Consider the following 23,382-nt stretch of genomic DNA (forward strand, 5'->3'; position numbering starts at 1 on the left):
GACTATCATAAAGTTTTTTTAAAAAAAGATATCAAAAGAAAAACAAGAATTTATCGGAGCATCCATCCTTCAGACCAGGCTGTGCCAAACCAAAGGCAGTTACAAGTGCTCCACGGTCAGGAGCTGGGGGGAGGATTTTATAGAAGAACCTGGAAGCAAAGCAAGGCAATTGTTTGACTGAGAAGTGGCACCTCATCTGGGAAAGGCTGGTGGGCTGTTTGGGGTGGGCTGTTCTTAAGTTTCATTTTCCTGGATCCAGTGCATTGACCTGGGCTTATGTTTCGCTTTGCTCACCATGTAGGCTACCAAGGGTTTGGGGCCATCCCAGTCTAATGGCCCCCTGTTTAGGTAAGTATGGGACAGCTAAGAAAGGATGGATTCCTGTTTGCACCTGGGCCATCTGATTCCAGAGCCTTCTGTGTCCCTGACACCTGCTTCCTGAGGGGGCAGCAGGCTTTTTCTTAAAGGGACCAGCATAGGCGTGCTTTAGACTAAGACGGTTCTGTAGTGTCACTGTTGCTATTGTGTTGCAAAAATAGCCACAGACCGTAAGGCTTCAAGGAGGTTAAACTTTATTTACAAAAACAAGTAGCCAGCTGGACTTAACCACTTGCCAACCTGTTTTCTAGCTCCTAAGACTCCCCAGTATTATCTTTTATCAGTTTCAGGGTTTTGGGAGAAACGATGAGAAATGGAAACACTTTAATCTCTGGCCATCCATAAGAGAAATCCTGATTCGAAGTGATTTTGAATTTTCTTCTTCTAATCCCTAACCCCCCGTGTGAGAGGGGGGAAAGTTTCAAAGCGGCGGTGGACTTGGACACAATCTGAACGGAGTTCCCAAGCACTCAGGCCAGCGTCGTAAATACGCTGAAATCCGGAGCTTAAACTGCAGAATGCTACTTAGACATGGTTGTTGTTTCTGCTTTAATTATATTCTGAGGAAAGTGACTTTTTTTTTTGGCTGAAGGTGTGATGAGGCTAGGGGAGGCAATTTCGTCTTTGCATGTGAATTTCAGCCTGCGCTAAAAAGAACTTTTACCCAATTTAAGACAGAATAATACAGTAATTATTAAAATGCTTTCCAGGTAAGAGTGCTTGGGATTCTGTGATTCCTTCGTTCATTTACCACATATTTATTGCGTCTCGACTCCGGGTATTCCAGGCTGTGTGGCAGTTGCTGGAAGGACAGTGTGAATACGACAAGCAGTATCCGTGCCTTCACAGAACCGAATCCACAGGCTCCAAGCCATTAAGTCAATTGTTGAGGAAATAGGAAAAAACCAAGGAGAACATACATTTATATAAAGAGGGATTTTATGATTTTTTTGGGGGGTGGACAATCTTAACCTTTGAGAAGGGGGCTGCTGTACCAACTATGAGCAAAATGTTTTCCCTTTTAAAAAAAATTTTTTTTTTCCTTTTCTAGGGCCGCACCCGCAGCATATGGAGGTTCCCAGGCTAGGGGTGCAACAGAGGTATAGCCTCTGGCCTACGCCAGAGCCACAGCAACTTGGGATCTGAGCCTCTTCTGCGATCTACACCACAGCTCAGGCAATGCTGGATCCTTAACCCACTGAGCGAGGTCAGGGATGGAACCTGTGTCCTCATGAATACTAGGCAGATTTCCACTGCGCCACAACGGGGGCTCCCTGTTTCCCCTTTTAGTCCCGGAAGAAATACATCCCTTTTGAGCTTTCCATTGGGACAACAAACTCGAAATGTTCCATTCGTATGAAATTTTAAGTTCTTTTGGTTAAATATTGGAGGTAAGGCCGCTCATCTTCTGATGAAAGGTAACCCTGGCTGATTTCAAAGCGGGCTTATTGGCTCAACCTATGGGGATTTGAACCGGGCAAGACAGGACCAGGTGATCATAATTTGCCTACATTTGTGCGAAATAGGATAGCCTCGCCCACATTCTACTTTCTGAGCTGGTAGTTATCAAGTGTTGGCCAAAGATGCTCATTCAGCGCATCTGGGGTGGAGCCATATTTTCAATCAGCATCTCGAGATAATTCCAACACAGGTGGTTTAAATCCCACTTTAAGAAACCTTGGGACGCTAGACGTGGAGAGAGTTTCCATCGCGGAGATTTGGCACCTGGGGGCCGTGGGTAAGGTGCTCTTAAACCAGGCCAGACGCCTTCGGGAAGAACTCAACAGGAGGAGCGGGGTCGCGGGACCGCAGGTACCAGTGTGTTTCCGCGCGTGGCTTTCACACAGGAAGGGGCGCTGTGCTGTGACTACAGCTCGGGCAGCGAGGTCCCGCGTGGCCCCCAGGGGCACTGTCAGGGCCTCTGCAATAGTTTCTTTGTTGCCATAACAACTAATGAGACTCAGTTTGACCTTCTTTGTTTCTCTGAGATGCCTGACGTGCAAGGGCTTGTCGCACGGGCATTTTTAATAGGCAGAAGCCAGCCAGGAGCTGCCTGGGAAAGCAAAGATTGCAAAAGTGGTGCAGGGTGAGGGGGGACGCTAGCGTCCAGTCGCTGTGGTTAATGGACCCGTGCAGCCACTGGTCAGCAGCTCCCACCCCAGCCGGTGGCCTTGCCTCCTTATTGTGACCGCAAAGTGATTATCTTTGGCCTTTGGTAAGGATGCAGTCCCCTCTCCTGAGAAGCAGAGCTTGCTTGGGTGGATTTAAAGCTATCAGAGGAGGGTAAGGATTGGTGTTTTGGCTCTGAGTTTTGGCAGACTACGGCTGCGCCTCTTCGTGTGTCTCTGTCGTGCTTCTGTGTTGTGATTGCTTCTTTACACTGGAAACCCTAGGAGGCCGAGGACCAGCTTGAATCATTCGCTTTTCAGTAGGCAGCACCCCTCCTGTGGCCGACCGAATGAAGCACACACAAAAGGCTTCTGCAGGAAGGGTCTGTGAACTCTGGTGGAGGCCGGCCCGACTCCCTGCTTTTGTCAATAAAGTTTTATTGGGACACATGTATTACCAATGGCTGGATTTGTGCCACAAGTGCAGAGGTGAGCAGTGGTGCCAGGGGCCACGTGCCCCCTCCAGGAAAGGTTTGCCGAGTCCTGTTCCCTGTGCTCCCTGCCCTCAAAAAGCCACTGCTCATCTAGGCTCACTGGTATTGCAAGCATCTCAAACTCGTGTCCTCCATGGGAGGCCCCCCTCTGGGCAGGGGTCACTCTTTCTGCAGATCTTTTGCCTAGAAATATCTTATGTTCCTCCACTCTTGCAAAATCAACACTTCCTACAGACACCAGTTAAACTCCAGGCTCTGAGTTGCTTCCTGAGACCCCCAGCCCAGTTAGGAGCTTTGAAAGGACTCAGAAGGGCTCCTGTGTAGCGCTAATTATCTCTCATAATGGCATTTTCACATGCTTATTGGATTGACTGCCTTCTCCGTGCTTCTCAAGCTCCCTGGGGGCAGGTGCTGTGTCTAACTGGCTAAGTTTTGTACCCCCAGCACCAAATGAAACACCTCGTTCACTTAGCAGGTGTTCAATAAATGTTCATTTCGTAAAGAAATGGGAAGTGAGACAGCTAACAAATACGTCGTTAAATCACAGTCTTAGGCAATATAGGCTCTACCTCAGGTGAGCAGTATAGAGGAATGCCAGGGAGCCCTCGCTTTTCTGGAACTCCTGTGTGGGCCAAGCATAATCCCGACACCATCCCTGTGAGAGAGATGACTCCAGAGTCCCCTCATTTTACTGCTACACATGTGGTTCCCAAACTGTGTGCCGAGGTACCCCAGGGTGCCCTGGGGAATTCACAGAGACGCTGTGGGATATATTACGTTTTTGCAGGAAACGAGGATGTTGAGTATCCTTGGGAGCTACTGTCTGGAGGCTGCTGGGTTTCAACATTAGATCACGTTAAATTCATTTCTATGATATCGATTTTTGTGACGCTGGGTTCCCGGTGATAAAAAGCAAAGGTACGATGGGAAAATCAGTGTGGACAAGGAAGTGAGGCGGCCTTGGGGTCCCGTCTGATTTCCAGAATTGAACTTCCAGTGCCCAACAGACACACACATCCCCTTAGCAAGTAACTGTGCTTAGTTAAAAATCAAATGTAAAATATATTTTTCTTTTAAGTGTATTTTTTAACGGCTCCTAATTTGTTAGGACATCATAAATGGCTTGGACCAAATAACTAGTACTGGTAGGTATAACTAGTACTGCTAGGTGTCTCTTGGTGCAAGCCTATTATGGAAAACTGACTGAGAACCCAAGCGCCCTGTGCAGAGAGGAAATGGGAGCAGCTCTTGCTCCCTGCTCCCAGCCGCCCCCAGGGGCAGGCTCTCAGGTTTAAGTCTTTGGCCCCCCCATGTCTGGTACCCACAGCAGGGCTGGTTTCATGGGCGCAGCCCGTACGGTCACATAGGACTCCACGCTCACAAGACCTCCCATTTGGTTTAAAGCTCTGCTGCTTCATCCTGAAATCCTTAATACATGTATCTTTGAACTGGTGTTTGTTAAGTCCGACGGGGATGATGGGGCAGGAAGGTGAGCAGAAGTGGTGCCTGCAGTGCGTGTCCACTTGCTGTCCCTTGGTGTCTCATTTGCATTCATCATGCCCCGTGAACACAGAATTCCAGAGGCCCCGAGATGCCTGGGGGTCCAGGGATCCCCAGAGCAAGTACAACGCAAGTTCCCCTCCATCACGGAGTCAGCAGGAGCCCTGACAGCCCGCGAGGCTCGCTCGCTGAGTAAGGACTGGCTCCAAATGGGCGAAGGAGGCAGTGGGGCTCTCGGGAAACACAACCAACCAGCTGAGCCTGTGACATCCTTTCTCGGGCAGGGCCCTTCCTTGCGTGACTAGAAGGAGAGCAGCGATGGACAACCTACCTGCCTCTTCCCTTCGGTCCTTATTCATCCGAAAGCCGGAGGGGTTGGCCTGTCCTCCTGTCAAGAAGGGATGTAAAAACCGTTGTGTGGGTTCTGTGCCGCTTTCCTCCTGTTCCGACCAGAACAGGATGCACGTGCACTTACGAGCTGCGCAAGGTGTGTGACTCTGGCAGCTCAGCCTGTGAATTAAATGCTCTCATAGGACCATTTACAATGAACATAGCCGGGGGGAAAAAAAAAAAAAAAAAGCGTTCCTGTTGTGGTGCAGCAGGAACAGACCTCATGCATATCCCTGAGAATGCAAGTTCGATTCCTGGCCTCGCTCAGTGGGTTAAGGATCCGGCGTGGCCGTGCGGCTGTGGCGTGGGCTGCAGTCCCGGCTCAGATCCCGCCCTCCCACGGCTGTGGTGTAGACTGGCAGCTGTAGCTCCACTTTGAGCCTTAGCCTGGGAACGGCCATATGCTGCCGGTGCAGCCCTAAAAAGACTAAAATCAATCAATCAATCAATCAAATGGATATAGCGTGATGTGAAGATGGCCACTAAAATTTGGGCTAATATAAAATTTTGGCTTTTCTTATGACATTAATAGCAGATAAGAAACACAATGACCGAGAATAAGAAAGGACACCGCTTTACACTGCCGGTCTGTGAATGGCACGTCTTTCTTGCTTTGCGAACCCCGAGGCCGGTGCTTGAGTTGCGCACGGGGTCTCCCCGGTCCTGTGGCCAATCCCGTGCACGAAGTGCTGGACGCGAAGGGGAGCTGAGTGGGCTGAGGATACGGTTCCAGGTGACTTCTGCCGCCTCTCTCCTGCTTCCACGTGTGGCTTCCAGCCCAGACGACTGCTTGCCTTTCAAACCTTCCAGTCCAGTCATTTATAATAATTGACCTCGACTGAAGCCACGCTACGCAGTTCCTATTTTAAGCAAATGTCCCAAGCCAGTCACAGTGGCTGCCCAGAGCTAAATACTGTGGAATTATTTTCCTCATCACTGAACTCCTTTTAAAGTCGTACCTTCAGAACAAAGAAAGAAAGAGGAGCATTTGGTTATCAAAGGAAGCCAGCCCCCAAATTTACTCCCCGTTAGCTGTCATGCAAATTTCCAGCCAGAGGCCTGGCTGGATGGCTTTGAAGATAAAGATCACAGTGCAGCCCTAGAAAGGCTTCAATGGGGTTTCTGATGATCCTCTGATTTGCCAGGAGAAGGAAGAAAGGAGCAGAGAACAATAGGAGGGACCTGCTCTGAAGGCACAAAAGCCCAGTGTCTAATTCTGGGCCTCTCCTTGCCTGGAGGAAATGTCAGTTAACAGCCAAGGGGTCGGAGGGGCCCAGACAGAATTTCCCCACTGAGCCGATCCGTGAGAGCTCAGTTCAAGCTCCTGGTTTGGGGAGGGGGGAAGTCTTCTCCTTAAGGGAAGGGTTGGTAAATATTACGTCAAACCAGTTTTTTACTTTGCAGACGTCTAAGAAATTCACATGCAGTCAACCCAAGGTCATAACCCCGGGCCGGCTCGAGAAGGCAGAGTTTTTATTGCAACAGGTCTGAACGTTGTAAATCAACTCTGATGAAAACAGTTTTAAAAAATCACGGAAAAAGTTTTCTGAGAAAAAAACAAATAAAAAAACCCAGTTTGGCTGGGGGTGGTTGTTTTTGCACCAGTAGCTTTTTCAGAGGTTGGTGAAGGAAGGTCTCCTCATTTTCTAACTGGCCATAGGATAGTTGACTGCAATGCCTTTGTACCAAATGTCTAGAGACACGCAAATGATTCTTAGCCAGGAGCTGCCCAAACAGTGGGGTGGTGGGAGGAGTGAGGCCCTGTGTTGGCAGGTGTTTCCCCTGGAGGTGTGGTGACTTCCTTGAAGCAGCTGGGCAGTCAGTCATCTAGCAGCAAAGTGCAGCGAAGGTTCTAGTGGGAGGTGCAGCCCTTCCACCACTGTCAACCCAACAGAGAACAAGTTAGGAAGGCAAAGCCACGGAGGGGCCGTTTTGCCAGATGAAGGCCAGATGAAGGCTCTGGGGCAAATAGGAGTCTTCCCCCCTCATCCTGAAAAGGTGGGAATGTGTACCACGCCTCTTGCGAGTTCCTATAATCTTTACACACCCCGTCATGCACCAAGAGAAACCACTTCCAACATCCATTCTGCAAAGCTTCTGGTGTGACCCGATGTAGAGACAGTTGACAGAGTTTGGTGAATGTGTTTTTTTGTTTGGTTTTTGGTTTTCTTTCTTTCTTTTCAGGTCCATTTACAACTCTGAGAATGTAGATTTCCAATTAGGGTATTGCAAGTATTACACATGTCGTTTAAAAGAAATACATATCACCTTCTTTGCTATCTGTATTATTTTAAATTATAGCGACTCCAGGAGTTCCTGAAATTTAGGAGAACTCTTTTCCCAGGAAGGTCTTCCAGGGTTGGGGTTCCAAGGACCCCACTTTTGGAACTGAGGTGGTGGGAGGAGGGAATTTTGACCTGGGAGGGCTCTCGGTTATTGTGTAGTTATGGTACTCTGTATAAGTCACCCGACCTCTCTGTGTTCTGATTCCTGAAGTAGAGGTAACAGCAAAAATAACTTTTTAAAATGCCTTGCCATCTACTATAAAAGAGAGAGCAAGAACTTGAAAAGCTTCAGAAATAGCTGGACTGCAGAGCTGATTCAAAATCCTCCTCTATCAAATAAGAGCAACAATTCTTCCATCCATTTGATTAAGACCAAATGAAGTCCACAGGTCTGAAAATTCTTTGGAAATGGTAAAAAAATAAATAAAATAAAATAAATAAAACTAATTCACCTGTGAGCTGCTCTTAGAGTCACTGCCGAATGTCCCCTGGGGGGCAAAACCAGTAACAACCAGTTGAAACCAGTAAAAGAAAGCGCAGATAAAATGTCTACTGGGATTCTTTCCTCCTGCAGGCTGAGCGAGCACATGGGCCTCAGCTCATGCGGCCAGACGTCCTCAGAGGATCTGTGACACAGTCCTGACAAGAGCTGGGGTTTCAGAGCCAGGCTGCCTGGGCTCAGGTCCACCTCGGCCGCTTCTCACTGTAAATCCTCAGATTGGCGATAGAAACAGTTTGCCTCTACTTGTAAAGCAGGAGTAACAGCAGTCCCTTCTTCTTAGAGTTCTTAGGAGGACAAAGTAACACAGGTAATGTGTCTGGGGCAGCACCATCACGCCATAAATGTTGGTTTTTGTTAATGACGGCGGCGTTCTTTTTTTTTTTTTTTTTTTTTTTGGCTTTTGTCTTTTTAGGGCTGCACCCATGGCATATGGAGGTTCCCAGGCTAGGGGTCTAATCGGAGCTGTTGCTGCTGGTCTATACCAGAGCCACAGCAACACAGGATCCGAGCCGCATTTGCGACCTACACCACAGCTCACGGCAATGCCAGGGAGCAAGGCCAGGAGTCGAACCCGCAACCTCGTGGTTCCTAGTCGGATTCGTTTCTGCTGCGCCATTGACGGGAACTCCGATGATGTTACTTTCAGCCTATGCTAAGCCAGGGCTGCATGGGCCTCGTACCCGCCGTGGCCAGCTCTTCCTGGCTGGCCTGGACTTGCCTGGTGTCAGGACAGAACGCCCCATGTCCAGGGAAGCCCCCGAGTCCCGGGCAAACCCTGGCAGTTGGTCACCCTATTCATACCCAGCAGAGCAGCTGAATATTTTGTTGATTCCTGTTCACGGTTTGGGTCACAAACACCGTGTACATTAATTACCGAGAACGGAGCTCTGCAGCCAGGGCCAGGGTTCAGTGTATCTCACCGTCCAGCCGGAGAGGTGCCGATAAGCTGAATTTTGGATCACGTGGCAGGATCACAGAGCAGCATTTTCCGCAACGGTTTATGGTGCAGACAGCAGTGTGTTGAGTGAGAGGATAGCACTTGAGATAAAAAGGAGCAAGCAGATAAGACTCAGCCAGGCAGAAGTAGATGCAAATGACACACCTACTTTTACTGGCCTGAAAAAACAGCTCTAGTGTCTTGTGGTAGAAATAAGACATTTACACAAATAAATGCGGCCTGGGGAGGTGGCCACTGCAGACACATTGGCAAATCGACAGTCTGACATTGTGTCTGTCTTGCTCAGGTGCTATAGCCAAGGGCAGAGCGGCCTGGATTATCTCATTCTGGTGAAAACCAAAGAATGTTCCAGGCTTCTGCGAGGCTGAAACTTTCCTGACCTAGGTAGTATTTTCACAGATTAAGTCATGCCCTGGGACCAGGAGTCATTTTCTTTTATAGGAATTATGGCTGTTGGAGCAGACCCTGCTGATAGCCCACTCAAGGTCCATTTTCTTTCCTCCATACCAACATTTTCACTTATGAACAACTCTGATTTTCTTGGAGGGGAAGCAGTGATTCTACTTGAAAATACTTACTTTTCTAGATTCTCCGGGATGTCCTGGGACTCAATCCTAGCCTGCAGAAGGCTTCCTTTCCCCTATAAAACAAAACTTCTAAGGCAAAGGCTTTTATACCTCATCCTTGGCACCTGCCTCTTCATCTTGCCTGGAATGTAGATGAGATGGCTGGAGGTGGAGAAGCCATCTTGCTTCCATGAGGAGCAAAGACCCTTGGTGAGGACTTCAGAGAGGAAGCTAGAAGGAGGAGCATCCTGTATGACTCCCCATGAGTAGCTATACCGGGGCTGCCCTTTATATGAAAAATTCCCACTTGGCGAAATTCCCAGTGTGGCTCAGTGGTTAGCAAACCCGACTAGCATCCATGAGGATGCGGGTTTGATCCGTGGCCTCGCTCAGTGGGTTAAGAATCTAGTGTTGCCTTGAGCTGTGTTGTAGGTCAAAGACGAGGCTGTTGTAGGTCAAAGACGAGGCTCAGATCTGGCACTGCTGTGGCTGTGGTGTAGGCAGGCAGCTATAGCTCTGATCAAACCCCTAGCCTGGGAACCTCCATATGCCTTGGATGCAGCCCTAAAAAGACATAAAAAGACCAAAAGAGAAAAAAAGAGAAAAATTTCCCCTTGAATAAGCCACTCTAGGTGGCATGCATAGCCAACCATAATCCTAATTGAGCTCGTAGGTATTTGTGTCAACAGTGTTTGGCAAATGTTGGGAGCATCCAAACCTTGCAGGAACGTGGCCTCCCGGTAACATTTTTGTGGGTGCAATGCTTCTAGTTTCTGGAGTTTTTCCATGATACCGTCCATTAGACACAGTAGGTGCACTGCCTGGGACTCGCCATTCTTTCAGAGGCCCATAACAATATTTTCCTTTCTTTTAAAACCAGAAGGAAAATCTAACACGGATTATATTGGCCTTGATATAAACTAGTCACATAATGTAGTTTTTAACACCATTTTATGGAGGAAGAGGCTCCTGACAGCAAAAGTATTTATGGGCCCATGAAAGTCATTATGTGGCCTGAGATACTGCCTTATCTTCAAAGGGAGTGGGTCTCACTGCTTCCGGATAATTTTTCTTTCCCAAATCGGCCTTCTTTGGATATAGGAACGTGCCCACATTCAGCAGAGGAAACAAAGGTCCCTGGGAAGGGTTCCGTGTGCAACAGAAGTGGGTTTGAATCCCAGGGTGACGTTAGGCAAATTTCTTAATTTCCCCGGGTATCAGTTTTCCAACATGGATTTCTGTATTTATTCCACAGTGATTTGAAGGCCCACAGCGTAGCAGGTGCCAACTGCACGGAACTTATCTTCTGGAGGAGGATAGGAATTGACGTGCAGGGCGTTCAAAACTGGACCCTCCATTCCGTTTTTAATTCCCGTGGCTGTGGGCTCCAAGCTTCCTGCACAGTCCGCTGGGATCTTTGCTGTTGCTGGGCGGAACATCGGGCTTGGGAAAGTGGCTCTGTCTACCTTTTGCAAAAGAACAATGGTTTTCACTTGAATTTAATTAAGGCCCAGTGCTTCTTTCCATCCTTACCGTGGTGTCCCAGCATCTCTCCTCTGATGATGTTCTCCTGGAGAAGTGTCTGTAAAACTCATTCGCTAAGCACAGCAATCAGACAGCGGGGTAGGGTAGGATAATTCAGAGACCCACTTAACCATCTTTCACTGGAGGAAGCTGTCAGAATTTCAGACCTGGCTTATTTTTTTGTTGTAGGGATTTTTTTTTTTCTTTTGTCTTATAACTCCCTTACAGATCCGTCTGTGGGGGAAAAAAAGCAATTGGTTATTAGAAAAATGTGTATTTCCCCATTATAATACACTGCGCCACATCAGAGCACACTGAAGAGTCTGTAGTACGTTCTGAAAGTGCCAAACGTAATTTGTATGCAAATATCTCATGCAAAGGATTACTTTTATCTTTTTCAATTGCAGGCAGAAAAACACACCAAGTGAATCTGAGACAAACATAGGCTAGATCCTGCTGTGATTAAAAAACCACCCTAATGCAAAGCTGCCTGTAGAGAAGAAGAGGAAATTTCTCTTGTATTAACTTATTCAGATTCTGTGTAAGACGTAGCAGTGCCGCTTTCCTCCAGGACACAGAGCTTCCCTCTTCTATCAAATGTGTCTAATCGCAGCCTGTTTGCTCCCTGTCTGGTCCCAAAGAGGCACCAGAGAGAAACTGTGTGCCAACGTATTCCATGTGGGGCAGAGATAATCCCATGGAAGCCTTGCTGGCGTGTACCAACCTAACACAATAATTGCCAAATCGCCGCTCCCCCATCCTGTGAGAGGCCACAGCGTCGGGTATATTCTCAGGGGGCCTTTTCTTATCCGGCCTGTGATCAGATGATGCCTAGCCTGTGCCTAGCCATGCAGGGGGCACTTGATTTAAGAGATGGAAGCTGTAAACATACCCAGCACATTATTCAACTCTGTATACAAATAATTCAGGGAAGCTAAGACGGCCCAAAGCCCCCAAATCCACTCCCCGTGGTGTCTTCCGTTTCATCTCTTCTCAATGAACATTTGCTTAAAGCTGAACTTCTCCAGGGGAGCAGGGAAGAATAATTTACTGAGTAATCATATTCTCCCAGTCCAAGAAAAAAAAAAAAAAAAAAGCCAGAGTAAAACACACCCCCACCCCCACCCCACACCCATACATTCATTTACGTATTGACTCCTCAAATGTGACTAACCTCGGTGTGTGCCCAGCAGCATGTTAGATGCCAGGCAATACAAAGAACTCAGACACCGAAGTGACTTCTCCAGCAGCTTCGCCCCGTGTGGGAGAGCTGGAGAGGACAGAGGTGCAAGGTCAGTGTCCCCGACTGTCCCCTCTCTGGAGCACATGCTGGAAGCCTGCCTGTCTCATCTCCTTGTGCAGAAGCCTCTGCTGCAGCCATGGCACAGGCCCCTCACTGCACTTCCCTGCTAGAGCGAGGATGCCAGGCTCCTGATGGCCGTGCACTGGTTCCCTCCTTCTGCCACGCAACACGTGTTAATACTAAGTGTTATTATGTGCTTGAGACACTGGAGACAGTGGTGAGCAAAGGGGTCCGTGCCCTCCCGGTGTTTAGAGTCTAGTTCAGGGAAGCAGAGCAGGTTGTTTTGGTTATGCCAGCTGTTGCCAGCCGCGGCTGAGAAGGCCACGCAGGGATGGGTGTAGGGAGTCCCAGCTGCGGCCTTGTAGCTTTAAGTAGGGTGGGTAAGGAAGGTCACGGTAAGAAGATAATTTTGAGAAGGACCGAGGCTCAGAGCATCTGGGGGCGTTCTAAGAAGCTGTAAGGCTGGGATGTCTGAGGCACCGTAAGTGGGGACAGGTTTTGCTGGAGAAGAGTGAGTTTGTTGGGGGAGCCAGGGAAGGGCAGGTCAGGGTGCCAAGGACCGTCCAGGTTGGGGGATGGCCCGGGAGGAAAGTACAGATGGCAGCTTGTTTGTCCTTGACGAGGTCCAGACTTACAGAGCAGGTGGCAGATGGCATACTGTGGAAGACGTCGGCTTCCAGCTCTTAATCGTGGAAGGGTTTCTACTTGCTGCTAAAAGCTTTTGTGCCAGTCAGCTCATCTCTGGTGTCCAGTGGAAGCTCCTTGCCCTCACCCCTGTGTGCATGCACGTGTGCACGTTTCCATCGCGGCGTGGAAAGAGCCACATCCCTCTTGACCTGGTAGATTGAGTCAAGTGCTGGAAGGTACACTTTCCCAGCGCAGATGGAAAATACAAAGGGCCTATCGCATCCCTCAGGCACCATAAATGAGTGGCCTGACGGGGACTGTCTGATGTACCCAAGGAGGCCACTGTCATCGCATCCATACACGACAACTGCCTTCACTTCTGTATCCATGGCTGCCATGCCAATCCATCACACATTTTTTCCCGACAAGCTCGGCGGAAAGGCCAGAGTCCTCAGAATGGCCTTCAAAACGTCCTATGCAACGAGCCATGCCAACATCCCCTGCCCCCGGGGTTTTTTTATTTCTTTACCATGCTGGCCCCTGGTCCTCCTGAACCAACCCCTCCCCTGCTGCCACGCTCAGGCCTGGGTCTCTGCACTGTCTGGTCCCTCTGCCTCACTGCTCTTCCGCCAGCAATGCCCATCCCTGATTTCGCTTACTTTTGTCAAGATCTTTGCTCGAGTGACTCCTTCCCAACCTCATATCCTGACCGCTCTAATTAAAAACGACTCCTGGAGTTCCTGTCATGGCGCAGTGGTTAACGAATCCGACTGGGAACCATGAGATTGCGGGTTCAGTCCCTGCCCTTGCTCAGTGGGTTAACGATCCGGCGTTGCCGTGAGCTGTGGTGTAGGTTGCAGACTCGGCTCGGATCCCGCGTTGCTGTGGCTCTGGTGTAGGCCGGTGGCTACAGCTCCGATTAGACCCCTAGCCTGGGAACCTCCACATGCTGCGGGAGCGGCCCAAGAAATAGCAAAAAACAAAACAACAACAAAAAAAAACGACTCCTGCCTCCCGCCCCCAGCCACTCCCATGATGCCCAGTACTCTACAGGCTCTGCCTGTTCTCCTGAAAGCACCTACCTTTGAACACGTCACAAAATTGAATTCCTTTTTTATGATTTTGGCTTATTGTCTTCCCCCTACAACTTCCAGGAGGGCAAAGATTCTTTGCTCACTGATTCATGCTAAGCCCAGGAGAGGGCTTGAGCCATGGGCAGTACTCCGTGCATAGCTGCTGAATGGATGATGTGCCCCTAAGTGGGAAAGAGAGACATAGTGCGCCATTGTAAATAACACCATAATTGGGATAAATTACGAATTTATGTATGTTTATTTACAAAGCTATAGTATATGTGTGTGACTAGTGAACGTACACATGTATAATGCGTGTATGTAGATACACACACACTCAACTCACAGAGGGTGGAAATGCCAAACAGCCTAAATATTAAGCATTCAGGTCTGGATCTGGGGTAAATTTGAATGTCTTTTGGTGAATGTCAGTTTATATTGTCTGATTTATGCAGGCACTACATAACGCTTTTATAATCTGGGAAGAAAATCCACGAAGTCTATAAACGATAGGTTCTTCATTTTCTTTCTGGGGTGTTTGCTCTGACTGATCTTCGCCAAGCTGGATGGCTGAAACAGAGAGTGAAGTTGGCTTCCCTGAGAATGTTAATTGCGTTTCTGCTGCTCGTCTCCATGACGGAGTCCGGCAGGTGGGGTCTGCAGGGCTCCGTAGGGCCCCCAGTTCTGGGTACCTTCAGTCAGTGAGGCTAGAGCTGCTCTTTTAAGCAGCAACATGATTGAGTTCGGCAGCGTCTTCCCATATGGAAACCCCTGTGCGTGGCAGACTAGATAATTATTAGTTTGCTCCTAACACCCTTTCAGCTGAAAACCCCACAATTCAATTTGCCTGCAATTATAAAAACTCTAGTTTTGTGTTGTCGTTCATATAAAAGCTTTCTGTTTTATTTTCTTATCTAAAAATCCAAACAAGTGCATTGTTGAAAATACCAAAGTGTGTAAGAGTAAAGTAAAGAAGAAAAAAATAGTGAGCTGTAATCCCACCTACTGCATATGACCACTTTTTTTTGCTCTTTAGGGCTGCATGTATGGCATATGGAGGTTCCCAGGCTAGGGGCTGAATTGGAGCTACAGCTGCTGGCCGACACCACAGCCATGGTAATGCCAGATCTGAGCCTCGTCTGCAGCCTACACCACAACTCACAGCAATGCTGGATCCTTAACCCACTGAGCGAGGCCAGGGATCAATCCAGCATCCTCATGGATACTAGTCAGAATACTTACTGCTGAGCCACAACAGGAACTCTCTGTAGAGTCCATTTTTATTTTAAAAATCACAGCTATTTTTTAAAGAGTTGATTTTTTAATTTTACTCAAAATGATATGCTAAGAATTTTGGGATCATGAAAGAAACTTAAAACATACTTTTCATTGGTTTCATTATATTCCAATATATTAATTTTCCACAAATTAATTATTGCTCTTCACGTGAGCATTTAAGTTGGTTCCAAACAGTTTCTCATTATTCATGATGATGTAATGAACATCCATGAATATTCATCTTCAGCTGTGAATCCTAGAGGTGGAACCACTGAGTCAAGAGTGCATGTCACCCTGGTCATTTTCAAAAATAGCTGAACAAAGTTGCTCTCTCTCAACTGTCTTTTTGCTATGTCTGTTTGACTGTGTCCTTGCTATGAATGAATATTAAGCGAAACAAACATTTGTGGCTGAAAATTAGTCATGGCATGCCCCTTGCAGGTCCCAGAACTGAGCAGGTGACAGCATGTAGGGCCTTTCATGGAACCTGCCCACCTGCTGCCCTGGAGGAGTGAGAATTCTGTACCTACTGATGACTCACTTTGGAGTGGCAAAGAGCACTTGTGGGCAGAAGTACCCACATCCTTTCTTCTGTAAGGGATGTAGTTGCATGTAGCCTAACTTCCTGTTCCCCTGGAAACTTGATGCCACGTAGGCTAACTTCCTGTTCCCCTGGAAACTTGATGATGCCACGTAGGCTAACTTCCTGTTCCCCTGGAAACTTGATGATGCCACGTAGGCTAACTTCCTGTTCCCCTGGAAACCTGATGAAGATGCCCTGCCAGCTGTGTCACCAGGGCACACCGGGTAGGGGAGCATGCCCACTGGGTGGAGTACCCCGTGGGCCTGGCAGCAGCCCCGCGTGGACCATGTGGTGTGAGAAGACATGACTTAGGGTGCCCCTGGGAGTGATGGCTCTTGTCACAGGGCATGTCCCTTGCATGGAACCTGTGCCCCCACAGAAGAGGAAGGCGTTCTGCTGCCCTTCTGGCGGCTCTGTTTCCTGGCTCGCATCCCCCCCACCCTCCGAGGGGTTAAGTGTGGTCAGCGGTTATCGTAGGCCTCCGAATATCTAGTTAAGCCCCAAACCATGACCCTGCTAGTGTTATAGCCTCAGAGTCACGGAGACCTAGATCCCAAACCTATATCCCCCTCATCCCCCCATAAACTCACTCAGCTGGACTCAATCCCTTGAAACCCAGTATCCTTCCGTATAAAACAGGGAGGTTAGCAGTACACATCCCCTAGGTATTAGAAGGATAGAATAAAATACTGGATGAAAAGAATCTGACGCCAAATTAAGATGTTTGCACACAGCACGGAGTTCCCCTTGTGATGAAGGGGAAATGAACCTTGAGGAACCATGAGGTTGCGGGTTCGATCCCTGGCCTCACTCGGGGGGTTAAGGATCTGGCCTTGCCTGTGAGCTATGGTGTGGGTTGCAGACACGGCTGGAATCCAGCATTGTATGGCTGTGGTGTAGGTCCGCAGCTGTAGCTCCGGTTCAGGGGCTAGCCTGGAACTCTCCATGTGCCCTGGGTGTGGCCCTCAGAAACAAACAAACAAACAAAAAGATGTATTCACAGAGCAGTACGTGGTGTTATGGTCATTGATAAAACTTAACATTATGCACCTGCTGTTCTGGTCGGGGCTGGCTCCATGGATGTGTGACCCACGCCCAGGAGTCCCCTGCTTGGTGTAATGCCTGGCGGTGGGCTTCCCGAAATTCCTAGTAATCCCTGAACACGGGGCCTGTGCTCGATTTTTGTCACCAGCTACGTCGCTGGTTCTGATTACAGGATAAGATGTGCCTAATGTGCGAACACACTTTTACAGAATCCCGACCATGTGCTTCCTGGGCTCCCTGAGAAGCTGAGGGGGGGCTAGGGGGGGAGGGGGAAGGACGGGCGATGGGTCACGTGATGTGCTCCGCCGGCTGCCTTACTCCTCCCCGCAGCTCAGCAGGGGCAGTAACCTCCTTAACCCGTTTTATCCGTGGGAAACTTGAGGGGCGTAGAATTTCAGCCACCCTTGGCCCCTGGGCTGGCGGCACTGCCTTCGGCGGCTCTGCAGATGGGGAAGGTGAGGGGCTCGTGCAGGTCTGCACGCAGCCACCGTTGCCCACAGGCTCCTCGCCGCCTGTGCCTAGTGGCGGTGGGGTCCCCGCGGGGGAAGCCTCTCCCGGGGGCTGCAGGGTTCACTAGAAACACGGTAAGCGCTCCGCATCACAGGCTCTGGAGACTTTTTTTTTTTTTTTTTAAACAAATAAAACCCCTGCACGCCCATGGAATGGCAAAGAATGGTTTCAGCTTTGCTCCTGCGAAGCTCTGAACGGTGCAGGATAACGGGACAGCTCCAGGCGCTCAGCGGGAGGGTCTCCCTGTGATATTTTCATGTCCTCCTTAACTTTCACGAGGACAGCCGGGTCTCCTGTGGCGCTGAGGCCTCATGATGTGTTCCCGTGGCCACTGCTCCCAGAGCCCTCTTTGGAGTCTTGACTGGTGTCAAACTTCGCTTATCAGCACGTCATCATTCCTGCCTCTCAGAGCCAGGGGAGTGTGGCTTAAGAGTGTGGGGATCCCCTGCCCAAGCGCCCAGTTCTGGGCCTTCCCCACTTTGCTTGCTCTTCTGCTCTTCTTGGAAGGAATCTTCAAGAACGCTCACTCCTGGAGTCCCCATCATGGCTCAGGGGTTAATGAATCCAACTAGGAACCATGAGGTTGCCGGTTCAATCCCTGGCCTTGCTCAGTGGGTTAAGGATCTGGCGTGGCAGGGAGCTGTGGTATAGGCTGGCAGCTACAGCTCTGATTAGACCCCTAGCCTGGGAACCTCCATATGCCCCGGGTGCGGCCCTAGAAAAGGCAAAAAGACAAAATAAAATAAAATTAAAAAAAGAAGGCTCACTCTTGACCTTCAGCATCTCCAGCTTCACCTGACCTTGTTTAAATCATTCTTGTTGCTTCCTTGACTCAGGTCGCCTCCTCGACCTGTCCACTGGCTCCGGAGCCCTCGGCATGGTCCCTGTGCTCCTCATTAGTGACTTCAGTTGCCTTTTGGGACCTTTTACTACCTGGGGTTCCTGTCAGACATGGACCAAGACAAGGGACCGTGTCTGCCTTGTTCATCTCTGAATTCTCTGCCTTTCCAACAACAGCTGGGGAAGCGTCAACCTTCCTAGAAGGATCTCTTTGGCAAAGTCCAGCCATGTACATGAAAGTCTGAAATAGTCTACAAGACCTGGGCCCCCCTGAGGTTATGCATGTTAAAAGGCCACAGAGCTCAGGACGTAAAACCCCCTCTCAGTGCTTTCATACATCAAACACCTCCATCTCCACTATGACGCGGCCAAGGGTGGTTCAGGCACCATTTGGATGCCTCCAGTGGTGGTGAGCTCGCTACCTACTTGAGTTGAGGCAGCCTAATGCATTGGAAGGTGGATCAGTGGGTGGAAGGTTTCACTCACTGAATGGTTTTTATTGGAGGCTGTCCCTGTGTCAGGCCGTTTGCGGGGGAAACAAGGGCAGGCAAAACCAAGCCTCTATCCTCCAAGAGTTATAAGGGAGAAGGTAGATAATATTCACGTAAACAATTAACATGCCAGGTATAATTATTGCTACGGAAGAAGAAAAGCAGGGTAGACGGCAGGCATGGGAGGGAAAGGCTATTCTAAACAGACTGGGCAAGAAAGACCTTCCTGAGACCTGCGTACATTGAGGGAGGGAGACATGAGAAGCTTTGAGGGAACAGGCTCTTCAGGTAGAAGGACCAGCAAGAGCAAAGGCCCTGGGGCAGGAAGAGGGCCAGGGGTCAGCTGCTGTAGGCCTTGAAGGTCAACATAAGCATATAATTTGGCCCCAGGTTTGATGGAGAGCCAGTAAAGGGCTTGAGAAGGGCAGTGAAGTGGTCCTGTTTTAAAAGGACCCCTCTTTGGTGATGAGATTTTTAGGGAAGAAGGGAAGTGGCGTGGAGATCAATAAGGAGGTGACTGGTCTTCAGGTTCCTTGGGCAGGTTTGTCTCCCAACCAGGCCAGGATCACAGCTCTGCTGCTCTCACCTGGAAAAGTGTATTTCTCCACGGGAGATGCAGATGTCCCTGGTCCTAGCACTGCTTTCTATTGGCATGACAGAGGGATGCATGAGTCTGGTGCAAAGTCTGGTACCTGGGGTAGGTTTCCACATAGCTCCTTCCCTGGCCAGACTGTATATTAGGCGTGCATCTCCGTCCACAACACAAGAAGCCCAGATATTACATTTCCAAATTTCTTTCCCATTAGATTCAATTCCTGTTTGGGACCTGTCTAGCTGGATTGGTGGGAGAATCTATCTCAGCTACTATCAGGGCTCCTTCCTCACCTGGGTTGTGCAAAGGTCCTGGGGTCTTTTGCTGATGTACTAGGAAGGGGTGGCTGGTTATCTCTGAAATACCCTCTGCTTCACTTTGTCCTTTGAAGTCCAATAGCTCTACTGATTCTGTGCTCTAGTTAGGGAATAGAAATTTGGGGCAACACTGGAAGTTTCTGTTTGAGACAAATGATGTGGAGGTGGTACTCATTAAAAAGGGGACATAGTTTAAGTCAAAGGAATTAATCTCTAACTGTGGGGTTTTGTTCACTTAAACTCAATCAGCATAATATTAATATCCATTTTGGAAAGACAGCATATATATACATACATTTGTCTTCTCTTCCTTAAACATTGAGTTCACAGCACTCCAGTGCTGATTAAGACATTGATCTATACTCCGGCTCCATGCATCTTAGCAGAGGAGGAAGTCACAAGAAGCAGAGTTCTACTGCAGGAACAGCAGGTGGTGACTGTGATTTGAGCAAAGATATGCTTCTTATTGCTGGAATCATAGCCAACCAGGGCTGTCAGAGCGACCTTGGGCCTGGGATGTTAAATTCTCTGGGTAAATTATATAGAAATGAGAATCGTATTTCCCTTATTGTGAAATAATGATAAAAAAATCTTTATTGACCAATACTTATTTGAAGGCTTACTAAATATGAGACCTTCCCTGTTCTCCTGGAGCTTACACTCCAACAAGTGAGATAAATAAGAAAAAAAAAATCAGATGGTAATAGTTTCCATGAAAAAAATCCCAGTCCATCAGTGGAGAAAGGAGAAGGGGTTTTTGCTTGTGTGTTGTGGGGAGGGGAGTGAGATGAAATCTTGAATGTTCCAGGCAGCAGCCACGCAGAAGCAGAAGCCTGGAATAGCAGTGTGCTTGGGATTTTTAACAATTAATCCTTATGGAGAATGAATTTATGTAACACACAGATGAGTAAAGAAAAAGAAAAATGGCTGTGGCAAAGTCTCATGATTTCTTCCAGATGCTTCCACTGATGGTCACCTATGTCTTGAGAAACAAAACATGCTCTAGAATTTAAGGCTTTTTGTGGAAACACGGTGGTGGGAGTTGGCACAGCACCTGGATCCTGGGCTTGGGGGCTGTTTCATTAGGGACAGAACAAGGCAGAAGGAGCCTGGATCCCAGATGCAGTGGGATTCCTGGGTCAGTGGTGAGGTGCCTCTGCTCAGAGCTGTTACTGGGGAGAGAAGTAGATGATTCCAGCCTCATTGCAGCCAGGGCTCCTTGGACTTCGTTATGCATGCACCTGCTGCCCTTCCTATAGCTCCAGCCCTGCTATCGTGGGACTGTGCTGAAATGCACTGGAGAGAGAGCAAAGCAGTCTGGCTCTTGGAATTTGGTGCTTTCAGCCTAGTGGGGAAGAAAAGATTTGGAGAGTTATTTATTTCTTTTTTTCATTCTTTCTTTCTTCTTTTTGGGGCCGCACCTGTAGCACATGGAAGTTCTCAGGCTGGGGATCGAATTGGAGCTGCAGCTTCCAGCCTAAACCACAGCCACAGCAATGCCAGATCCAGGCAGCCTACACTGTAACTTGCTATAATACTAGATTTTTAACCCACTAAGCGAGGCCAGGGATTGAACCTGTATCCCACGAATACTAGGAGGGTTCTTAACCCATTGAGCCACAACAGGAACTCCTGAAGAGTTATGTCATGGGGAACATACCACAGGCGAGCCTGACGAAGGCTGGAAGTCAAGAGGAGGATGGAATGATGGCTAGATATCCTATTGCAGGGATTAGTAGCCAGTTGTCTGCTTATACTAATAAAGTTTTATTGGCACACAGCCATGCCTACCTGTTTCCGTGTTATCTATGGCTACTTTTGTGCAGCAGAACTAGGTTGCTGTGGCAGGGACTGCATGGCCCGCAAAACCGTATCTGTATTTCGTATGTGGCCCTTTAAAGAAAAATTGATTTACCAGTCTCTGATCTATAGGCAAAGGGAGAGAAAAGCATGGGCAGGGCTGAGTAGGGAGAGCATTTCCGACTGAGCAAAAACCTGGTGGGAGGACTACAGCATCTTCTGGAAAATCAGGGACCAGCAAATTCCATTCTCCCAAAGGGCCAGACAAATAACAGGCATAAATGAAACTGGTTGTATGTTTCTGTATTATACAGGCAAGATTCCAAAGAAATATGCTTGCTGCCATTTGTGTTTTGAATATATGCTCTGCCTGGGCTAATGCTTATCTCCCCCTTTTAATAGAGACATGGGCTTAAAAAATCTCTCACATATAATAAGAATCTCAGAGCCAGCATAATGATAAATGGCAACTGAAATCAGACGTGGTATTCATGGTACATTAGAGTCTGCTGGGGACTTTGGAAAAAAAAAAAACAAAACAGAAACATGCCTCCTTCCTGTGGACCCAGCTCCCATAGACATTAAGATTTTTCTGAAAATAAATTCTAGAAATTCAAATTTTTGTGTGAAATTTCCCAATGTTGAAACAGTGGGTTTTGTTGTGTTTTCACAACGTGAATGTCAACAGGCAGCCTCTCTCCAGGCGGGGTTGTCTCTGTGTCCTCCAGTGGAAGACCTTGGCATAGATGTTTAAGAGATAGAAGGGCTCAGACCTTAGCTGAGGAGAAACTTCAAACAGCTCAGCAGCAATGAGCAGAGTATTTTATCAAGTTGTGTATCTTGTGGCACAAAAGTGCACCAGGAGGAGGGAGGAGGGAGAGCTCCGCGGTGGTTGGCACGGTCTCGTCTCGGTGGACCCTTGGAGAAGCTGGGTAGCTACCAGGCATTACATAATGGATACAATCTGAGTAAATACTAGCAAGGGGAGCTGGAGGACCCGGAAAACCGCAACCAGAGAAAGTGAGAGTTACAGAAGAACACAGAAAGATTTGTAAGAGATTTGGTCTTCTGGGAACAAGTCATATACAATTGACTCTATGAGGTCAGCAAGCAGTTTGAAATCTGTGTTCCTTCTATTACCCACCGTCCCTCCGGTTCTGCCAGCTGCTAACCTTTGCGGTCAGGTTCGGGTGTAATTGTGTCTCTGGGTTGCTTCCGAAATTGCTGGTGGCGATTTGGTGATTTCCCACCAGGGGGCGGTGTTCTCCTTTGGAAAAAAGAAAGAGCCAAAGAAGGACCTTTTCGTTGAAGAATGTCTTTTGGGTTCTCAGATCCCTGCCTAAGCCTGGGTTTATAGCTCATAAAGTAAAAACAGCTTACACGGTTTCCTTTTTTATTTATCTTATGGCACTTTCCATAGATCCCGCCACGCCAAGCCCGTAATATTTATTTCTGCAGCAATTACTATGCATCTGTATTATTCTAGGCATTTTCTCTGGAAGCAGAGCCACAAAAGAGAGAGAGCAGAACAGAAGCACACGTGCATAGGCAGTTGGAGAACTTTCTTGAGGGCGGGAGGAGAAAAAATAAGTTGTGTCTTCTGCCCCAGCTTTCCAAGATGTGTAGATTTATTTATTTATTGACTTTTACATTTTTATGGTCATAAAATATACATAATATAAATTTACCATCTCAACCTTTTTTTTATTATTTCCCCACAGTTTTTTTTCCTACTGTACAGCATAGTGACCCAGTTACACATACATGTATACATTCTTTTTTCTCGCATTATCATGCTCCGTCATAAGTGACTAGACATAGCTCTCAGTGCTACACAGCAGGATCGCCTTGCGAATCCACTCCAAAAGCAAGATACGTGGATTTAGACAGAAGATCTGCTTGCCCAAAGTTAAGAAATAGAATATGAAACTATTTCTAAAAGAACTTTTGCTCAGCCTCTCCGGAGCATTTCAGGACCAGAGTACCCGACCAGAGGTGAATGGGCCCCTCTGAGCGATGGTTAGCAAGGGGCAAATAGCAGAGCTGCGGGGGATTGGGGGAGGGGGAGGCGGGAGGTAGGGGTGGGGGCAGGGTTAGATTTTGTTCACTTATTTCTTGGGCCCCAGAGACGGCACTCTGTGTAGATTTCCTCCATCCTCACATGACAGTGTTGAATCGGGACCGTTCACCGGAAGGAGTGCACGATCAGCCATCACTGC

At 48.3% G+C, this 23,382-nt stretch overlaps 1 long non-coding RNA gene across 1 annotated transcript in view; it reads left to right on the top strand.

Annotated features, from left to right (window-relative positions):
* The first annotated feature begins 2,066 nt into the window (after positions 1–2,066).
* LOC110257366 (uncharacterized) overlaps positions 2,067–23,382 on the top strand; it is a 34,584-nt gene continuing 13,268 nt past the window's right edge. Inside the window, exon 1 of the long non-coding RNA XR_014832640.1 lies at positions 2,067–2,190. This is a non-coding gene — a long non-coding RNA (uncharacterized LOC110257366). The remainder of the gene's footprint in view (positions 2,191–23,382) is intronic.

The sequence above is a fragment of the Sus scrofa genome, chromosome 17 (assembly GCF_054392235.1).
Source record: "Sus scrofa isolate SSC_HxYL_T2T_F1_AM1 chromosome 17, Sscrofa_HxYL_maternal_Yorkshire_Landrace_v2.0, whole genome shotgun sequence".
NCBI classification, from domain to species: Eukaryota; Metazoa; Chordata; class Mammalia; order Artiodactyla; family Suidae; genus Sus; species Sus scrofa.